The following is a 22,015-nucleotide window of genomic DNA, read 5'->3' as shown; positions in this document are numbered from 1 at the left end:
ACATATTACACTGTTTTATTATAAATACTCGTAACATGTTTTTTCCCCACGGAAATGTTTGCACTAAATGGCATAAGTTTTGTCTGCAATGTAACGAGCACAGGTGTAGGGAAAGTAAAAATTCAAACAGTAGATAAAGGCCAACAGATCGAATCACTCCACATTTCCAATAACTTAAATTAGGGACTACAACTAGGACAAAAATGAAATCATTCAGACATGGGAAACTTGCGTATTTATTTGTGTTGGAATGTATAATTTTTAGCTTGTAAATCTCAAATTTAACTTTCATGGTAAACCTCCAAAGGCAAGCACTGACTGTATTTCTTCCATTCATTCATTCCAATTTGCCTGTGGACCTACTGTGCTGACCAGTGCTGCGCCAGTCAGTGGAGATGGCAGTGAGCAGAACCAAGCTCCTTTGCTCAGGAGGAAAACAGACATTAGGATGCACAGATTGAACACATATGTCATATAATGACAAGGTCTGTCAGAAGGAAGGAAGCAGGGTCAAGCAAGGGACTGAAGTGGTATTTTATGTCCTCCGTTCTGAGAGGTCCTTGCTGATAAAATGAGATGTAGAAGGAGATCTGAATGCAGTGAGAAACAACCACTGCATTAGGTCCTAAACCTGTTATTTGGCTCTTTGAACCGATCTTCTGTAAAATTAAATTGTAAATCGATAAGGTGGCCAATCAACAAAGATGATATTTTAGAGATAGTTGATGTGATCTTCAGTTTTTCACTACGATTACTGTATAATGATTGGATCTATTCCCAAACTTAGCATGAAATAACTGGAAAATATTCAAGGTTAGCTGTTAGTACTGCATCTAGGGGCATCCCTGGTGTCTCAGCAGTAGAGAATCCACCAGCAATGCAAGAGGCATAGGTTTGATCTCTGGGTCGGGGAGAACCCCAAGGGGAGGAAATGGCAATCCACTCCAGTATTCTTGATGGGAAAAACGCCATGGACAGAGGAGCCTGGTGGGCTAAAGTCCACAAGGTTGCAAAGAGTCAGGCCTGACCAAGAGACTGAACACACACACACTGCATCTAGAGAACAAATTTTAAAGTGAAGAGCTATCTCCAGGAGGTAGTTCCCAGTCAATATATAGCTAAAACATGGCCCCAGGGGCACTGCTCCCACTATAAGCTAATGCTACACTACAAAGCAGAAGCAAAAACCAACCATAGCCTCATTAAGTATCAGTGGTTACTAGAGTGATCTTAAGAATCACCTGAAGATTTGTGAAGAGGAAAATCTAGGTCCTCTTGGGCTGTTTCATGTTTATCTGTACATGTGGCACATGTACCTAGGGCAGCAATGTGGAGCTAATTGGCCATAATACACTAAGATCTGAGTCATTCCATAAAAATATTAAATAGCTTTCAAAAATCAAACAACTTGAATAAAGAAAAATCCTACTAGAGAAATTTGTGGCCATTTGTATTGGTCAAAGATAATTTTAAATGTTGTTTGAGATTGTGAAATATGAATACCTTTTACATAATTATTAGAAGGTAATTTGGATGAACATACCCCTTCCAAATCCTAAAAATCAGGAGTATTTAATGAAACATATTATATTCAGCCAATTGCCCAAACTTTTTTTTTTTGGCTGTATATAATAGTAGTCACAACAAAATAGTGGATATGAAAAAAAAAGACAAACTGTAAATTTAAAATTTAAAAACAACTCAGAACCTATCCAAACAGATGTGAAATTGTGCTCCTTTGAACCACATTTAACTCTTGTTCCATTTGCTTACCTTTTTAACATAACTGTCTAATTGAGCATTCACAATCTAATAAAGTGCGTACCAGGACCTACACAGACCTCCTGTTAGGCCCTGAAGGATAAAGGTTTTGTATCACTTCCAGATTTTCAATTAGATCCTAATTATAACATGCTTCATTTAAAGCTACAGGAATCCCGACCCTGTCAGCACTAGTGGACCATAACATGTCTGTCTTAATTAGATCTGATTAGTTCTGGGCCCGGCTCACATTGTGTACCCTGACTCTTAAAAACTGCTCATCTGTTTGGCAGCTGCTGGTGTGGAAGAACCTTATTCATCATGTTGCGAGAGAGTGTGCTCCCTCACCTTTCTCTCCCGGGATGCTGGGCCTTTTGATATTCCATAACTCCGTAGGATCGGCCAAATAATGCCCCTGGCTTGTCCCTGGTAGTAGGGTGGAGCTGGAAGTGGGAGCCTCAGCCGCTCAGCGCCTACTACTGGAAGCACTGTGAGCTTGTCCTCTCCTAATCAATAGCATTCTATTGCAGATTTCAGGTTTCCCAGCGATTGACTTTTCTCATGCATTTTGTAAGCCTGTATTATTACTGTTGTTGTTGTTTAGTCCATAAGTCGTGTCCGACTCTTTTGCGATGCCATGGAGGGTAGCCTGTCAGGCTCCTCAGTCCATGGGATTTCCCAGGCAAGAATACTGAAATGCGTTGCCATTTTCTGCGTTACAAGAAGACTATATGAACTAATACTTGGCATGCATTTTCTGAAATCCATTTTCAAATACAATCATCAGTGTTATCAATTTCAGACACACACACACACACACACACACGTGTGTGTGTGTGTGTGTATATATATATATATATATATATATATATATATAAAAGAGCTGTTAACTCTTCAGTCAAATACTCTACCCCTGAACTATACCCCCTACCACTCTGTTAACTCTTAAACAAAGTATGTGGTGACATACATTGGAGTTTTTTCTCTGGCATTTTCAGTTTGCTTCCAGAAGCCACCAGATGAAAATGTCTGTATTGATTTTTTTTTTTTAATTTGATACACAAAGCTTACTTCAGGACTAACGATTCATAAGCCATCGAAACACCCTCATTTACTCTGCTTTGTACCTGGGCAGCATTTTGATAATGGTTGAATTAATATTGGGCATTGACATCTTTATCTATAGTTAATGCGACTTCTCATTTACTTGTGAGTAATAGCTGATGGTTATCTGATTCTCTGGTAGGGATTGAACCCTCATCTCTTATGTCTCCTGCATTGTCAGGTGGGTTTTTTACCACTAACGCCACCTGAGAAGACCCGTGTGTTTTTACATATACTAATTTAATCCAAATAGCAATACTTACAGGGATGCACCACTATTTAACACTATGGAGTGCATAATTTCAAAGTGAGAAAATACATAGGATGTGGGATTAAATAAATTTCCCAAACACCCAGTTATGAAATCGCAGAGGTAGGATTTGAATTTAATTTCTTTCTACTATAATGGGCCTTATATAAGATTTATTTCGTCTAGAATTTAGAGTCCTAGGGATAGGAGAATGAGTTTTTCCTGACTTCTATTAGAGTGTAACTATAACTTTGGTCTCATTTTAAACCCTCCACCTCCTTATTCATCAAGTTCCAGCCTTCTTTAGAGTTCTCACACACATCAAGTTCATGTCAAACTAAGAGCCACTGCCCTGGGTGTTTCCCTTGTGTAGAGATCTGTAATCCCGAATACTGACAGGGTCTTCATTCCTGTTACATCTTATGACTTAGCTCCCATCTCGGTCCTTCAGAAAACTTTTGCTAACCTCCTTGCCTCAAAATAGTATTTCTCTAGCCATCAATTTCCCACATTATTCTCTACATTTAAATTTTGCCACCGCTAATACTATCTCAAATTATCCTCTACTACTCTTGCAGAGTCTGAAAAGGTCCATAAAAGCAGTTACTGATCTTGTTCATGGTTGTTTCCCCAGACTCGGAAAGGTATTAATAGTTGGCACAAGTAGGGTCAATAAATACTTCGAGCATGTACAGTCAGATAAACCGTCAATAGCTATTGAATTCTAATGAAAGGGGAAATTGAAGAATTACAGTTAAGTAGTCATTTATCTAGGGCTTCCCCAGTGTCTCAGCAGTAAAGAATCTGCCTGCACTGAATGAGCCTCAAGAGATTCAGGTTCAATACCTGAGTCAGGAAGATCCCCCCGGAGGAGGGCATGGCAACCCACTCCAGTATTCTTGCCCGGAAGACTCCCATGGGCAGAGGAGCCTGGTGGCCTACAGTCCATAGCGTCACAAAGAGTCAGACACGACTGAAGCGACTTAGTTCGCACACATAGACATTTATCTAACCTCAAGGAATACAGCCAGAGCCCACAGTCAGTACTCCTGGCTTAATTCATTAAGCTCCAGTGCCCTCATGATGAGAGGTAGACACCCAAGCTCTAACTCTTCTGCCTTCTTTTTTTTTTTACCTCTAGTCTCCAACTTACAACCTAAAAAGGTATACAGTTTCCAGTCTCATTTCTCTGGCCCTGAGAGCTAGTGTTGCAAATCTACTTAGCACCCCAAGCTATTCCAGGTTAAGTACATAACTTCTTTTCACTCCCCAACTTCCCACTCAGTTCTACCCCATCCCTCCATCCACCAACCCTTTTAACATTGAAGTACTGCTGCTAATCATCAATACCAAATTAGGACTGAGGCATATTATGCTGTTCATTTTGATGATTACTGCTAATCAGACTGCCTAAATTTTACATATTCTTTGCTCTTCCTCTGGTACTTGAATATTGCCACACTCTAGGACTTCACAGTTAACCTACTATTCCCGAAATATACTGTCTCATAGATTCTCTCTCCTGATGCAGATTTTAAAACCATCCATGAATGTCTCCAAATTCCTGTATCCATCCCAGATCTACCTGTTTAGCTTCAGATCCACTTATGCAAACCGCCACTCATTTTCACATAGAGAAATCGAATTTTAAGTGTTTATCTCTCTGGTCTTTTACCAACATCCTTCCCCATGACTCCAGATGCCCCCAAGTTTGATTTAGAAAATGTTATCAGCTTGTCTTGTAAACTCTATTTCTGAAAAGTATTTCTCAAATCCAACCACTTCTTTATGTTTCCATTCACACAAAGGTTTGTATAATTATCATTGACTACTTGAGTTAACGCACTATTCTTCCAAATATTCTGCTCTCAAATCACTTGTGACCTTCAGAATGAGGTCTTTCCTGATCTTCATATTTAGATGTAGATCTCCATATCATAAGCCATTTTTAATTTCATTTCCCTACTTTATTTATTTCAATGAAATAATCTATACCAGAGATCACATACTTTATTATTACACTCATTTATTGTCTATATTCCCAATGGAATATGAGTTCACTGAGGTCAATTCCAGTGCCCAGAGCAGCTACTGACAGATAATAATGGCTGAAATATTATTTATTGAATAAATATATAAACGAGAGATGTTATACTCTAAATTACAACTGTTCTTTAAAGCTAAGATACTATACTCAGACCAAACTCCCTCAGGTAAATAGATCTCCTCAAATGGAATTTGGATCAAGTGATCAATCTTTTTAGGCATCTTCAGGCCTCTCTGAACTTGGAGAAGGAGTAATTTATTTTCAGGTTGAGATACTGACAGTTCTATATGTTCCCACCTTCACTATCCACATATGTGTAAAGGAGCATCTATTCATTCATTACCTCATTCATTTAACATATTTTGTAACTGTTAACAACTGCTTAAAAAGAATAACAGAATATCTACCTACCCTTAGATATCACCATCTTTTCAATGTTTTAATTTCTATTTAATTTCAGCAAATTAGATATTAAAATACACACATACATATATATAACAGAGATGAAAGATAAGTCATTCAATAAACCAAAATTGTCATTTATAATCCTCCTAAATACCGTTTAATTTTTCAAAAGTACGATAGACCATAAAAAAAAAAATAGGGGCATTCCAAATGCAGTTGCTGAAAAAATTGCATAATTAAAAAGTTAGTAACATTCCAAGGAAGTTTTAAGATAGTGGCAGAAAATAGACTGCAATATTATTTATGCCTTTTCACTAAACAATTTGACAAGGGTACAGATTTGACAGCAACATGCTATTTCACAAACTTTTATCCCTACTTTTAATGTGCAACCTGTGTGATTAAGACAAACTGGATTGACTGCAGACAATGGATTTAGTGTATGAAGCCAAGAAAATTGTCTTTCTTTCAATACTTTTGGGAGCTTTCTTCTAAAACTTTATAAATCCCTTTCTATATAGCTCAACTAGAAAACACCGCCAGGTTCTAGTATTTCTTAGTGTCTGGGATCCCCATAAACAGAATGATTACTTATGGCTAATCTTTCAGAGATTACAAGTTATGTGCAAAGAGATAGAAAGAATTCTAGGGTCAGTATGTAGATGAAACAGTCCTCTCTTTTAGTCCCATTTGCCTAAGTTCTGACAACCCAATTCATACATAGGTGGGAAATAGTCCTTTGAGAAAACTTACTTCACATGTTGCTAAGTTACTAACCAGTTAAAGAAAACTATATGAATAAGAAAGATTAAAATGCTTTTAAACAGCATATCATCTGCAATATGCATTTATGAGTCATATATTAGCTATTTAAAGTTACTTCAGAAAACCAGACACTTGAGGATGAGAAATGAAGCTAAATAAATGTAGATATGAGACTGTACAGTTGTGTTAAACTTGGCAGCTTAAATTCACAGGCATTATTTGTAAAGATCCTATTCCTTTTGTTTGTCTTTACCTAAAGTTAGAATAAAATCCAGCCTAAAGTTCAGGTTTTAGGCTTATTCCATAGAAAGCTAAGAAGTTTTGGTGTTTTGCATAAATTTTAAGAATGCGAATTGTCTATGACCTCCTGATTCTATCTAAGTCTCATACTTTCCCATAAAGCCTTAAAATTGTAGTCATATTATCTATGCTTGGATGTTTCCCTTCAGAGTTACATTTTTTAATTTATTTTGCATTTGGATGGTGAGTTTACAATATAAAAATCTGATACAGGCTTCTGAAAATCCTTGTCACTTATACTATTAATAAATGCTCACTGTGCAATAAGAGTTGTGGAGTGTCATCATAGAGAAGTGAAAAACACATAAAACATCTCTGACTTTACAGGGCTTACATTATAGTAGGGGTAACGATCGTACCCAAGATAAACAAGAAAATGTATAGTACCTTAGAAAGTGGTGAATGTTAATTGGAATGACTTTTTAGAGAAGAAAATTTGTTGATTTGCAGGGAGAATTGTCAGAGTATTTTCTGAGAGGAATAAGTTCTAGTATAAAAGTCAGTTTTAGTGAGAAACATAGAAAATTCATCCTTGGTACTGGGAGAGAGTTTCAATTCTGTTGGCAGGCAAATAGGTAGATATATGAATGTGGTGGAGGTGGTTTGTTGAAATTATTTTATGGTTGTGTTTATGTTGTTAGAGGCTAAGGTGGCATAAAGTAATGTAACCTAAAGGGATGAAAAATTATTAAGTAATTGTTTGGAAGGTTGGGAGAATGAATAAATTAGGAATTATAATACAAATATTCAAGAGCTTCAAGGGCCCACTTAAGTTATTAAAGCATTTTATTCATTCACTTATTTCCTACTTTCCTTATTTTGATTATTTCTGGCAAGGTTATATCATTCTGAAATTGCATCAGATACTATAATGATTATCAAGAAGGAATGCAGTTGTCCTGTACATCATAGCACATTATTCATTACTCTAGAATACTGAGACAAGCAAATGAATAAAGATAGTGACACATACTTATTACATGCTGTAATGCTTAATGCGTGCCAATTTACAATTTTATCTTCACATACATAGACAATTAAGAACTTATGTTTCTAAAAATGTGTTTAGTCTCTACAATTGACTTGGAAATATTTATATTCTATGAATTAGTTTCTGTTTCTTTATAGAGAGAACTAAACAAATGACATCTCCATTTTCAAATAAGCAAAAGTTACTTCTATACATGTATGTATGCATGTATGTTAAGGATGACACCAAGTCGAAAAAATAAATCATCACAACGGCTCTCCTACCCACTGATCACATATTCTCTTCCCAGCTCACCATGTAGAAGTGATAGCTTTCTTCCTTGAATTCCCATGCTTCTCTGTGTACATGTTCAATATTCCTATCCTCTAATTCTGTTGTGTAGGTTTCTGATAAGTATATTTTAGCTATCCAACTAGATTTTCAGGTCCCTCAGAGAAGTATAGAACTGAGATCAACATCATCATTTCTGGAGCCAGACTATCTGGCACTTTCCTTTTTCTTGCAAGTTATAGCAAATGCTTACTTTACTTCAGAAGTCATACATACTTGCGTGCAGACATACCTACCCACATATACACACAGAAACTAACCAACCAAATACTGCCATTTCCTACTTGAGTAATGTTGGGAAAAGGATTTAATTCTATGAATGTATTCTTTTGCAAAGTGCTCATAACAGTACTTCTTGACTTATAGACTTATGCATATTAATATAAATAGTATAATTAAAGGGTTTCAAATATTGTCTGGGAGACCTGTGGATTAAGATGGCAAAGTAGGAAAATTCTGAGCTCACCTTCTCCTATAGACACATCAAAACTACAGCTATAGACAGAATAAATATCTCTGAAAACAACCTGAGTACTAGTTTAGCATATCTACATGTTATACAACTTATTCAAAGGATATAAAGAAGAGGGAACATCAAGATAGGTAAAAAAAAAAAAGCAGAGACTCCATCTAGACAGAACCCACACTACCAAGGTGGTGACCCATAAGCAAGAGAAATGTCATAACAGCAAGGTTCCCCTCTAAGGACTGAGAGGTCTGAGCCCCAGAATGGGCTTCCCAGCTTGGGGAACCTGGACTAGGAAACTGAGCCCCAATAATATCTAACTTTGAAAACCAGTGGGGCTTATACCTTTTGAGAGCTGAAATGCTGTAGGAAAACAAGATTTGGTTTTAGAAGGGCTTGTGTGCAAACTCACTTGCTCTAAGTTCCAGATGAGAGGCAGCAGCTTGAAAAGCACCTGGGTCATACAAAAAGAAGATTCACTGACTAATATCAGGGCAGGTGCCAGAGGAGCAGGGATCTGCTAGAATTTTCTAGTGACAGGAGCACTGGTGGGCACCATTTTTTTTTTTTTCATTTATTTTTATTAGTTGGAGGCTAATTACTTTACACTATTGTAGTGGGTTTTGTCATACATTGACATGAATCAGCCATGGATTTACATGTATTCCCCATCCTGATCCCCCCTCCCACCATTTTTAAAGAAACACTCCTTCATTTAGCTGGTCTGATGCTGGGGGGTGGGATTCCTGTCATGTTTAATCGGCCTAGTTAATGTTGTGCACCCCCGCCTTGGCGTTCCCTTGAAGACTTGCCTCAACCAACCTGCCTGCTCTGGCCATTCTCTCAAAGGTGCTCCTGCTCCACTCCACCTGGTGGGCAGCCCTCCTCCAGAGTGCTCCGTGGGGCCATACCGGTACCAGTGTGCTCCCAAGGGTCATGGGCAGGCCTGGAAGCCGGGCAGGCTGGGGGCCAGACACATTCAACATCACATCCGTGACAATCATGCTCAGCACTCATAGAAAGCCAGGGTGAGGACCAGCCCCCACAGTTAGGACATTCATAGCAGTCGTAGATGAGTTATTCAGCCAGCCGAATAAGAGGCCACCCTGCTCACTAATCCACCTGTAACAATTATGGCTTGATCTCACAAGAGGTTGCATCTAGATTACACAGAGCATATACCCACAGCATCTGGATCTGGTAATTAGAAGGGATTGTGCCACTGGGTTCCACGGTACACCTCATGCATAAGACTACTACTTCAAGACTGAAAATACACTCCCTAATACATAGAAGCAAACACAGAGAGTGAGGCAAAAGGAGGAGACAAAGGGATGGTTTCCAAAGGAAAGAATATGGGAAATCCTCCAAAAAAGAATAAAATGGAGACAAGCAATTTACCAGATAAATAGTTCATAGTAATAGTTATAAACATGATCACTGACCTTGAGCTAAGAACAGATGAACTCAGTGAGAAACTCAACAAGCAGAAAATATAAGAAAAGCAAATCAGAACTAAGAATACAATAACTGAAATAAAAATACACTAGAAGAAGTCAACAGAAGACCAAAAGTTTTGGAAGAATGGATCAGCAATCTGGAAAACAGGATGGTGAAAATCATTCAATCAGACCAGCAAAAAGGAAAAAAAAAAAAAAATGAAGATAGCTTAAGGGAGCTCTGAGGCAGCATTAAGCATAGTAATATTTATATTATAGAGGTCTCCAAAGGAAAAGAGAGCGAGATGGGGACAGAAACCCTATTTGAAGAAATAATGGCTGAAAACTTCTTTAACCTGATAAGCGAAACAGACATTCAAGACTAGGTAGCACAGAAAATCCCCAACAAAATGAACCCAAAGAGACTCACACCAAGACACACTACAATGTAAACACCATGCTTAAAGATAGACTATTAAAAGCAGCAAGGAAAAACATTTTGTTATGAAAAAGGAACTCCCCATAAGACAAACAGTTGATTTTACAGTAGAAATACAAGTTGGAAGAGGCTGGCATGATATATCCAAGGTGCTGAAAGGGAAAAAAAAAAGCTTACAATTTAAAATACTCTATTCAGGAAGGTTATCATTCATAAATAAAAGAGAAATAAAGAATTTTCTAGATTAGCAAAACCTAAAAGCATTCATCACTACTAAACTGGTCATATAAGAAATGTTAAGGAGATCTGTTTAAAACAGAGAAAGACTGTACGAGAAACAAAGAAATTATAAAAGAGAAAGCTCTCACTAGTAAATCAAACATATAGTGGAAGTAGTGAAGCAGACTACAAGTTTGAAGCTAGTTTGAAGGTTAAAAAAATCTAGTAAATGCATCTCTATTTAAAATAATCAATATGCAAAATAAAACGATGCAAAATATGATGTCAAAAGCATAAAATGTGAGTGAGGGAGGGAATAAAAATGTAGTGCTTTCAGAATATGTTCAAATTTAAGCAATTGTCAACCTAAAGTAGACTGCATTAAATATAGGTTGTTATACATATGTGAGCATCAAATTAACCACAAACCAGAAACCTATATACATGCTCAGTCACTTCAGTTTATGTCCAAATCTTTATGACCCCATGGGCTGTAGCCCACCAGGCTCCTCTGACCATGGGATTCTCTAGGTAAGAACACTGGAGTGGATTGCAATGCCTTCCCCCAGGAGCTCTTCCCGACCCAGGGATCAAATCCACATTTCTTATATCTCCTGCATGGGCAGATGCGTTCTTTACCCCTAGCACCACCTGGGAAACCCATAAGAGATACACAAAAAATAAATAGGAAAGAATGAAAAGTCATCAAATCATCTGGGAAGAGAACAAGAGGAAAAGACAGAGAACTACAAAACAACCAGAAAACAACTAACAAAATGGCAATAAGTACATACATCTCAATAGTTACTTTAAATGTAAATTGACTAAATGCTCCACTCAAAAGGCATAGGGTGGCTAAATGGAGTAAAAAAAGAGTCACGTGTATATGCTGCCTACAAGAGACAGTCACGTAAGATCTGAAAACACATACAAATTGAAAGCAAAGGGGTGAAAAAAGATATTTCATGCAGAGGGAAGTACAAAGAAAGCTATACTTATATCAGAATAGATTTTAAAATGATAGCCGTAATAAGAGACAAATGAGGGCATTACATAAGGGATGTAATAGTTTTAAATATCTTTGCACTCCAAATAGAAGAACCTAATATGTAAAGTAAACATTAATAAATATAAGGGAAATACTGATAGTAATATAGTCATAGTAGTGGAACTTAACATCCCATTTATATTAATGGATATAGTCTAGAGAGAAAAAAACAATTAGAAAACATTGGCCTTAAACTGCATACTATATTATAGTAACCTAATAGTTATATATAGAATATTCTATTCCCAAACAGCAGAACACATTCTTTTCAAGTGTACATGGAATATTCTCTGGGATAGATCACATGTTAGGTCACAAGTCTCATTAATTTAAGAAGATTGAAATCATATTTTCCAACCAAAACAAAATAAAACTAGAACTCAATTAATAAGAGGAAAACTAGAAAAAAATAGCAAACATATGGAGGTTAAATAACATGTTATTGACCAGTGGGTCAACAACAACAACAAAAATCAAATTGGAAATTAAAAAAGTACCTTCAGACAAATGAAAATGAGAAACAGAATTCTAAAATACGTGGGAACAGCAAACTCAGGTCCTAAGGGGGAATTTTATAGAAATACAGGATTCCTCCCCCAAACAAGGAAATTTTCAAACTAAATATGAAAATTTACACCTAAAGAAACAAGAAGAACAAACAAAGCCCAAAGTTAGTGGAAGGTATGAAATAAATAACAGAGAAGAAATCAATGAACTAGACACTTTAAAAGTCATAGAAAATGTGAATGACACTAATAGGTGATTCTTTGAAAACAAACAAAATTGATAAAACTAAACATATTCATTAGGAACAATAACATCAGAAATAAAAGGAGAGAAGTTATAAACAACACTACAGAAATACAAGGAATCATAGGCTTCATGTCAAGTAGAGGGCAACCAGTGGTGTGAAATTTAAACCTGAGTTACACAATTTTCATGAATAAAGCATGAGGCTAAAATGAAAAAAAAATAATAATAAGAGATTACTATGAACCATTATGTCAACAAATTGGACAACCTAGAATAAAAGGATAAATTCCTAGAAATATACACTCTTTCAAGACTGAATTGGAAGAAATAGAATATCTGAATAGATTGAACATTATTAAAAAATATCAAGTCAATAATCAAGCAACTTCCAACAAACAAACATCCAGGATCAGATGGTTTCATAGGTGAGTTCTGTCAAACACTTAAAGAAGAATTAGTATGTATTCTTGTCAAACTATTCCAAAAAATATTGAAGAGGAAATCTCATTTTATTAGGCCAGCTCAAGAGTGATCAAGAGTTAGGCATTGGAGGTGTAGACATGGAGGTGGCAAAGACAAGAAAGAGGATGCTAGAAGCAATGGTGGATGAAAAGTGTGAATCCCACGGACAGAGGAGCCTGGTGGGCTACAGTCCATGGGGTTGCAGAATCAGACATGACTGAGCAACTAACACTTTACTTTTTTGATCAAACTTATACAAAATCTGCCCCTAATCTTTTCAGTTACCTATATCTTGGTTAAGTGAGGACTAGATGTGGTAGAGTTGGGTCTCTACCATTTCCAACTAAAAATGTTCTAATAGCTAGTCAGTTAATTCTGTGATGAGGTGGCTTATCTAATCAAGCTACAAATCCCAAAAGAATTAGTCAACTTGTAACAGAAATATGTGTTTTAATATAGAACTCTCATTCATATATATATATACATACATATGCTTATTTTCTCCTGTGTTAGTAATGTACCATTGTTTTATCTATAGTCATTACACACATGTACACACATACCTAAACATACACAAACATAAATAGCTATAATAGCTGTAAAGCCTCTATCTAGTTTAAGAGAATCTTTTTTACTGGTTTCTTTTGTAAATGTGAATGACATATGTGTTTTTACATTTTCTAGTAGCCACATTTAAGAAAGTAATAAACAGATAAAGTTAATTTTATTAATATACAAGTATACAAAATATTATAATTTCAACATAAAGTCAACATAAAATTATTAATAAAATTTTATGTCTTTGAAAACCATAGGAGATGTGTACATCTCCTAGAGCACTTCTGAATGGGCTCAATAGACTCATGTAGCTGGTGGTTCTCAAACTGAACAGTGTAAGTCTGAATTAATGTGTGGCTTAATTCTGCTCTTCGTAATAATACTGATCAATATATTTTCTTAATAAAAATAAAGGAAAGGTATCAAAAAGGGCTTTGGAACACATCTCAAAATAGTATTTGTGCAATTGGGAACATAGGCTTAGCAGGATGTCTGGGCTTACCAGCAGGTTCCACATTTATTAAGTCAGTCTGACTAGTAAGCTCCTTGAATATTGCTGAGAAATAATTGGACATGATTAATGAATTAAATGGCTTAAGGGCAAAAGAAATATTTCCACAATGTTTATTTTTACTTAAAAAATAAAGTGAAAACTGCCTAAGTAGTAGATATGAAAATAGTTGTAGACTTGGAGCTGCTTCTTCATGTGAAAATATGAAAAACAAGTTAAATGTATTAAATGTTAACATCTAATATAACTCTGAGATTTCCTGTTTCTGTTATTATAATTATGGCAGACATGCAACTTGGAGCACAGTGAAAAGAAAAACAAATGTCTACCATAAAATTTGCTTTCTAAGTACTTGAATAAAAGTTAAGAGCTGTCACCTATTGAAGTTTAATAAAGTTCTCCTTACAGTATTTTTAATCCTCCCAACAGCTCTATTGTTATTTTACTATTTATATATGACAAACTGAGACATTAAATAACTTGTCCAAGGTCAAGAGTTGCTAATATATATAATAGTGTAGATCCTTCATACATTCTAACTTCAGAATAGTAAACAAATTTCATGGAAAGATATATGTAATGTTTTAAGTAATATATTATTATGTTAATAATATGTGTGGCTTCCGTGGTGGCTCAGTCGGTAAAGAGTCTGCCTGCAGTAGGGAAGACCTCGATTCCTGGGTCAGGAAGAACCCCTAGAGAAGGAAATGGCAACCCACTCTAGTATTCTTGCCTGGAGAATTCCATGGACAGAGGAGCCTGTTAGGTTACAGTCCATGGGGTCACAAAGAGTTAGACATGACCGAGAGACTAATTTTCATTATTATGTTAATATACCTTTAATGTAATTTATATTAATATATATTTGACATATCAAAGAGAAGGCTTTACTTAGGGCTGCCTAAACTTAGAAGATTAAACCATTGTTTGTTTCTTACTTCAGGGTAAGTAAGATATAAAGAAATATCTTTCAGATATAAAGACATTTCAAATTAATTGGTATGGAAATTTCAAATGAATTTGAGATAAGAAAATTACATTTAATGTTAGATGCTTTCACATTTGTTTCTGTTTAATCTTGAAAATAACAGAACAAGATTGATATTATCATTCCTATTTTATATATTAGGAAACTGGGGTTTAGAAGGGTTCCTGTTCATAGTAGCAAATTGAGATTTTACCGTGTTTGCCTGACTACATTTCTATGTTTTTTCATGAAACTGTCACTCTAAGTTGAGGAAAGTTTTAAATGTAAGACATTTAAGGAAATGTGTTTAATGGCATGAAAGGAGAGGCAATGTACTGTTTTTCATTTTCATTTTTTTCTAAAAGAAGTGTTATTTCTAATTTTTTTAAAGATCATAATAGCATGCTTCCAAATAAAGAATATAAACAGATACATGGTGCAATCTTTATTTTAGGTGTTTTAAATATTACAATACCTGAAAATACAAAGTATATATATTCATCATCCTCAAAAATTAAAAAAATAATATTTACTTTCTGTCATAATGAAGATTCTCACAGATTCTTCCATCTATTCAATTAATGATCATGATCAAATATTTTTGAAGTCTGTTATGTCAGACATTTCTCTAGATACTAGAGATATAATCATGCAGTAAAGTATTGCCCTTGATAAAACTTGTATTTAATAGATAAGCAATATATAGAAAAATTTTGATGGCTGTCAACTTTATGCAAAGTTGGTCATATGATTATCCTTATAAAATGTAAGCTGTTAATACATGGTTGATGTTGCTTAAATTTGCTATTTCATAGATATTTGGGACTTCGAAGCTGAGAATGGAAATTCTCTATCTAAAAATTATTCTAAGTATAAAGGTAAATAATGATGTTAATTAAGCTAAGATGTTCTATTTCAACAGAACACATGGCTACCTGTTAAATTTTAGACTCCAAAGCAAGAACATTCAGATCTTTCCCTTGGCCAATTGCTTTGTGACCCTATGCACTGTAGCCAGCCAGGGTATTCTGTCCATGGGATTTTCGAGGTAAGAATACTGGAGTGGGTTGCCATTTCTTGCTCCAGGGGATCTTCCCAACCTAGGGATCGAACTCATGTCTCCTGTGTCTCCTGCATAACAGGCAGATTCTTTACTGCTTGAGCCATCAGGGAAGCCCCAGATGCAAAAGAAAAAAAAAATTCTACTCATTTCCATCCTTCCATCCCTGGTAAATTTGTAAGGTTTATTTAAATGTGTACTGAATAAATGCAGCCGCTGCTCCTTTTTGAGTTCAGAATCAACTAAAATTGTGAAGTACTGCTGATATATTTTTCTAGAAGTATATTTGCATTTGGAAAGCTTTTATCCATACCTTTCCCCACGAGTTTAGATTATCTTGTAAATATCTAAATAATTTGTAATAATAGTACCTAAAAGCTATTGTACACTTATTCTGTACCAGGCACCAAGTCCTGTATACAAATCTTTTGCACTCTCCTTGGCTTTCTTTTATTTGTGATAGCATCAATATTTTATTGAGAGAATTATTTTGTCTATATGCAATATGATATTAAGATTATAAAATCATGCACTTTTCTCCTTCAGAGGGCACTCAACATACACTGGTGTCTTTCTTCCTCACTCACTTGTTCAAAATTGCAGACTGCAATTCAGCAAGAACTGCAAGAGGATAAGGTCTGAGGTTTCTTCCTTTGAAATCAAATTATTACAGCCTTGAATGAAATGAACCTCATTGCAAGCGAGTTTGGAGACAAAGAAAATTCCGTTTCAGCTTAAGTTGCACTTTGATTTCCTCAAATAATACTACTTCCTGCTTCATATGTGGATCAAAGTGAGAAAGGAAAGGTACTGGATATTTGTGACTTTCTCCTTAACAGGCATGAGTTCATAGTCAAAAGTAAATAATACAAACCAAATTTATAGTTTGGGTATAATATAGTCATTGACTGTATATACTGTTAGGGCTTCCCTGCTGGCTCAGATGGTAAAGAATTTGCCTGCAATTCAGGAGACTCATGTTTGATCCCTGGTTTGGGAAGATCACCTGGAGGAGGGAATAGCAACCCACTCCAGTATGCTGGAGAATTCCGTGGAAAAGGAGCTTGGCTACAGTCCATGGGGTTGCAGAGTTGAACACAACTAACACACACACACACACACACACACACACACACACACACACGTATATATAGTTACTCATTCTTATTAGCTTATACCAGTGTTTCCAAACTTTAGTACATATCTGAATTACTTGCATTTGAGATCAAATATATCTTCACAACCCAGATAATCATGATGGTGTGATCACTCACCCAGAGCCACACATCCTGGAATGTGAAGTCAAGTGGGCCTTAGGAAGCATCACTATGAACAAAGCTAGTGGAGGTGATGGAATTCCAGTTGAGCTATTTCAAATCCTAAAAGATGATGCTGTGAAAGTGCTGCACCCAATATGCCAGCAAATTTGGAAAACTCAGCAGTGGCCAAAGGACTGGAAAAGGTCAGTTTTCATTCCAATCCCAAAGAAAGGCAATGCCAAACAATGTTCAAACTACTGCACAATTACATTCATCTTACATGCCAGCAAAGTAATGCTCAAGATTCTCCAAGCCACGGCTTCAACAGTATGTGAACCGTGAACTCCCAGATGTTCAAGCTTGTTTTAAAAAAGGTAGAGGAACCAGAGATCAAATTGCCAACATCTGTTGGATCATCAAAAATGCAAAAGAGTTCCAGAAAAATATCTACTTCTGCTTTATTGACTATGCCAAAGCCTTTGCCTGTGTGGATAAAAAAAAACTGTAGAAAATTCTTAAAGAGATGGGAATATCAGACCACCTCTCTTGCCTCCTGAAAAACCTGTATGCAGATCAAGAAACAACAGTTAGAAGAGGCCATGGAACAACAGACTGGTTCCAAATAGGAAAAGGAGTAGGTCAAGGCTGTATATTGTCACCGTGCTTATTTAACTTATATGCAGAGTACATCATGAGAAACTCTGGACTGGATGAAGCACAAGCTGGAATCAAGATTTCCAGGAAAAATAGCAATAACCTCAGTTATGCAGATGACACCACCCTTATGGCAGAAAGTGAAGAAGAACTAAAGAGCCTCTTGATGATAGTGAAATGAGAGAGTGAAAAAGTTGGCTTAAAACTCAACAATCAGAAAACTAAGATCATGGCATCTGGTCCCATCACTTCATGGCAAATAGATGGGAAAACAGTGGAAACAGTGACAGACTTTATTTTGGGGGGCTCCAAAATCACTGCAGATGGTGACTGCAGTCATGAAATTAAAAGACTCTTGCTCCTTGGAAGAAAAGTTTTGACCAACCTAGACAGTTTATTAAAAGGCAGAGACATTACTTTGCCAACAAAGGCCTGTCTAGTCAAAGCTATGGTTTTTCCAGTAGTTACGTATGGATGTGAGATGGACCATAAAGAATTGATGCTTTTGAACTATGGTGTTGAAGAAGACTCTTAAGAGTCCCTTGGACAGCTAGGGGATCCAACCAGTCCATCCTAAAGGAAATCAATCCTGAATATTCATTGGAAGGACTGATGCTGAAGCTGAAACTCCATAATTTGGCCACCTGACTCATTGGAAAAGACCCTGATGCTGGGAATGATTGAAGGCAGGAGGAAAAGGGGATGACAGAGGATGAGAAGGTTGGAATGGTATCACCGACTCAATGGACATGAGTTTGAGTAAATTCCAGGAGTTTGTGATGGATAGCCATGCTGCAGTTCATGGGGTCGCAAAGAGTTGGACACAATTGAGTGACTGAACTGAACTGAACTGAACTGAGTGGTTCCAATCTTAAGTACAGATCAGAATCACTTGGCATGTGAGTTCAATCTCCAGTTTCTGATTCAGTGTAATGGATTTGTTGCCTAAGTATCTGCATTTTTTTTTTTTTAAATTCAAGATATTACTAATACTGCTGGTCTAGGAATCATGGATTTAGATTAATGGGCATAAAATCTGGATTAATGACTGCTGAGGCTGTGTTTACTTGAACAAAACATGCTATCAATCTGACTTAACCCAGGTACTCAGGCAGTCTCTGTATAGGCCACATGAATAAAAAGTACTACATCAGAAACTGTGGTAAAGCAAATAGCAGGACAGTCTCCTTTTTGAAAGAGTGCTCAGACTTAAGGAAGCTAAAAATCTCCCTTTGAAGAATTACATGGGGGATACACATAAGCAAAAATGGAAACCAACAGGTATAAATTGGTATGTTAAATTCAACGCATATACTGAGGCCATTCTGGGAGGTCAAGAAGGCATCAAGAATGACAGGATGCTTGAAATGAGTCTGAGAGATTAGAGAATAAGTAGGCATCATATAGACCAGGATAAAAAAAAAGGTCATATAACTTAATACTGTTCCTGACAAATGCCTGCACTTGCTAGCAAAGGGAATTATGTCAGAAAGCATAAATGGGATATTTATAAAAAGCCATTCGCATCACTAGAAAAATACAGCTCCAAGCATATTCAGTATTTATTGACCATTTACTCCTATACTGGTCCATTTGCTGTCAGATTTCTCTGAGCACTGTGTATCCTTTTTATTCAAATCCCTGCAGATGAGGGTTGACACAAAGATACCTATGAAATCTTTCATGAAAGAAGAAATGGAAGAAAGGATATAAAGAATTATACCATTTAAGGTGATTATTATTTTATAACAATTCCTGAAGCAAAAACACAACAACCAAAAATACTTACACATGCATTTCAAGTTTGCAATAATTTAGTTTTCTTCTAAATACATACAATTGTAGTCAATGACATGTGTAGGAAAAATTATGGTGACTCTGATTTAGGATATATTTCATATTTCATATCATATTTATAATTTCAGAAGTCTAAGGTGCAGATCTCTAAAGTCCTAACTATTAAAAGACTATCTAGAATGCCGAAAGCACTAGAATGCTTTAAATTCAAGTGATTGCAAGGTGATACAGTTTGTCAATTTTTTGAGGTGCTGCACTTATTCTAATTTCCAATTAAAATGATAAATTAAACATATAATTAGTTTATTAAGTATTCATTTCCACAAAAAAACTATGCATGCATCTGTCCATAAGTACATTGACTAATTGTATCATCAATTCTAAAGTCAAAGCACAAATGAGACTGTTAAACACCATTTTCAAAGAGTAGCACGGTATCACATCATCTGAATGGAACATTATAATAATGGCAGTCAGTATAGCACTGACCTATAATCTGGGGGTTTATAGACTGCTATATCTTTTGATATGACACAGAAATAGAAGTTCCTTTTTATAACTATGTTTAGAATTAACTTATAGAAAATTTAAGCTTTCTTTTATTAAAAAAGGAAAAATGTAACTGCATCAGCCAGCCAGTGTTGCATGGCAGAGATAGTTCAGGTTCCAAATTATGCATTTTTCTTAACTGAGTAGTACAGATGTGTGCCCCACAGTAGTGCTAATCCTTTTATTGCTTTAATAAATCCTCAAGCATTTGCCCAACTACCATAATTCTTCTGGGAAGAAAATTTTCTGCAAAAATTGCACAAGTGTAACAAGTGCAGTGTTCCAGAAGAAATCATTATTTTTAAACTGTGAAATTCTAACAGATGCTGCCTAAGTAATTGAACCAATAAAAAACACAAAGGGTGTCTGAGTGAGAAAACTTGACTAAAAGCCAGGACGCCTATGCCCTCCTCTCAACCTGGCATCACACTGGCCATCAAGCTTTAAGTTAGTATTTAGATATTTACCCTCTCTGATAAGACCTGTCATGCAGCCTTACACAGATGACTATGGAGACCTTTGTAATGGAAGATTCAATAGTTCCATTCAGTGAATATTTGCTCAGCATCTACTGTGGTCCGAATACTGGAAGGTTCACATCAAATCAAAGACATGGCCCATGATCTAATGGAGACAAATAGACAACTCTTACAGAGTGGATTAACAAAAAATCCTCAGTACATAAAGAAAATGACTGCAGAAAGGGCTTAAACCCTACTCTAAAACCCAAACTTTACAGAACTTGTGAGCAGACAATGAGGGAGGAAGGGAAGTAGCTACTGTAAATAATGGGACGGCAAGAGAGCCTCTCTGAGGAGTGATACGAAATTTGAAATCTGAAAGATGAGATTGGGAAAAAAATTTCCCATCCAGAGGATAAACGTATAAGACTCCAAGTAGGTTCCAAGGGTTGGAAAGACAGTGAGATTGCCACTTAGTCACAGTATAGTAAACCCAAGAGAGAAAAGTATCAGGTAAGACTGGAATGGTAGGAGGATCTTGTGTGTGCAGTACCTTGTATCCCAAGTTAAAATGTGTGAATTTCTTGGGGAAGGGAGGGACAAATTGGAAGATTGGGGTTGACACACAGTACTCTATATAAAATAGATGTCTAATAAGGACCTGCTGCATAGCCCAGGGCACTCTGCTCAACACTTGGTGATGACCTATATGGGACAAAAATCTAAAACAGAAGGGACATATGTATATGTATAGGTAATTCACTTTGCAGTATGCCTGAAACTGATATAACATTGTAAATCAAATGTCTCCAATAAAAACTTTTCAAACATGAGTGAATTTCAACTTTTGTTCAGGGGAAAATTGCAGAGGATTGGAAGCAAAGGGTTATATATTTTGATTTATGCTTTTGAAAAATTATAATTGGTGTCCATGCAGAAAATGACTCTTGGGTAGCCCAGAGTACAAATAGGGAGATCAGAGAGGAAAGGACTACAATCCTCAGGGTGAGAGTTGATTGAATGCTTCACTAAGCGTGGCAGCTGTGAAGAGAGAAAGGGTTCAACACAACCTGATTTGTACAAAAGTAGCTTGTATTTGAGCTTCTCCAGTGGCTCAGATGGTGAAGAGTGAGTGAAAGTTGCTCAGTCTTGTCCAACTCTTTGCAACACCTTGGACTATACAGTCTATGGAATTCTCCAGGCCGGAATACTGAAGTGGGTAGCCTTTCCCGTCTCCAGGGGATCTTCCCAACCCAGGGATTGAACCCTGGTCTCCCTTACTGCAGGTGGATTCTTTACCAGCTGAGCTACCAGGGATGCCCAGATGTAAAGAATCTGTCTGAATGCAGGAGACCCGAGTTCAATCCCTGGGTCAGGAAAATCTCCTGGATGAAGGAATTGGCAACCCACTCCAGTATTC

The 22,015-nt window shown here is 36.4% G+C and overlaps 1 protein-coding gene and 1 long non-coding RNA gene across 7 annotated transcripts in view; one reads left to right on the top strand and one right to left on the bottom strand.

Moving 5' to 3' along the window:
- The window catches only part of LOC110122740 (uncharacterized), a 36,564-nt gene extending 19,656 nt beyond the window's left edge, over positions 1-16,908 (top strand). Inside the window, exons 3-5 of the long non-coding RNA XR_002309322.2 lie at positions 4,257-4,357; positions 15,738-15,863; positions 16,422-16,908. This is a non-coding gene — a long non-coding RNA (uncharacterized lncRNA). The remainder of the gene's footprint in view (positions 1-4,256; positions 4,358-15,737; positions 15,864-16,421) is intronic.
- The window catches only part of ROBO1 (roundabout guidance receptor 1), a 1,227,175-nt gene that overhangs the window by 753,236 nt on the left and 451,924 nt on the right, over positions 1-22,015 (bottom strand). The window lies entirely within an intron of this gene.

This window comes from Odocoileus virginianus, chromosome 25 (assembly GCF_023699985.2).
Source record: "Odocoileus virginianus isolate 20LAN1187 ecotype Illinois chromosome 25, Ovbor_1.2, whole genome shotgun sequence".
NCBI lineage: Eukaryota > Metazoa > Chordata > Mammalia > Artiodactyla > Cervidae > Odocoileus > Odocoileus virginianus.
The sequence above is the reverse complement of the archived record's forward strand: the minus strand, read 5'-3'. Positions and strand labels throughout refer to the sequence as shown.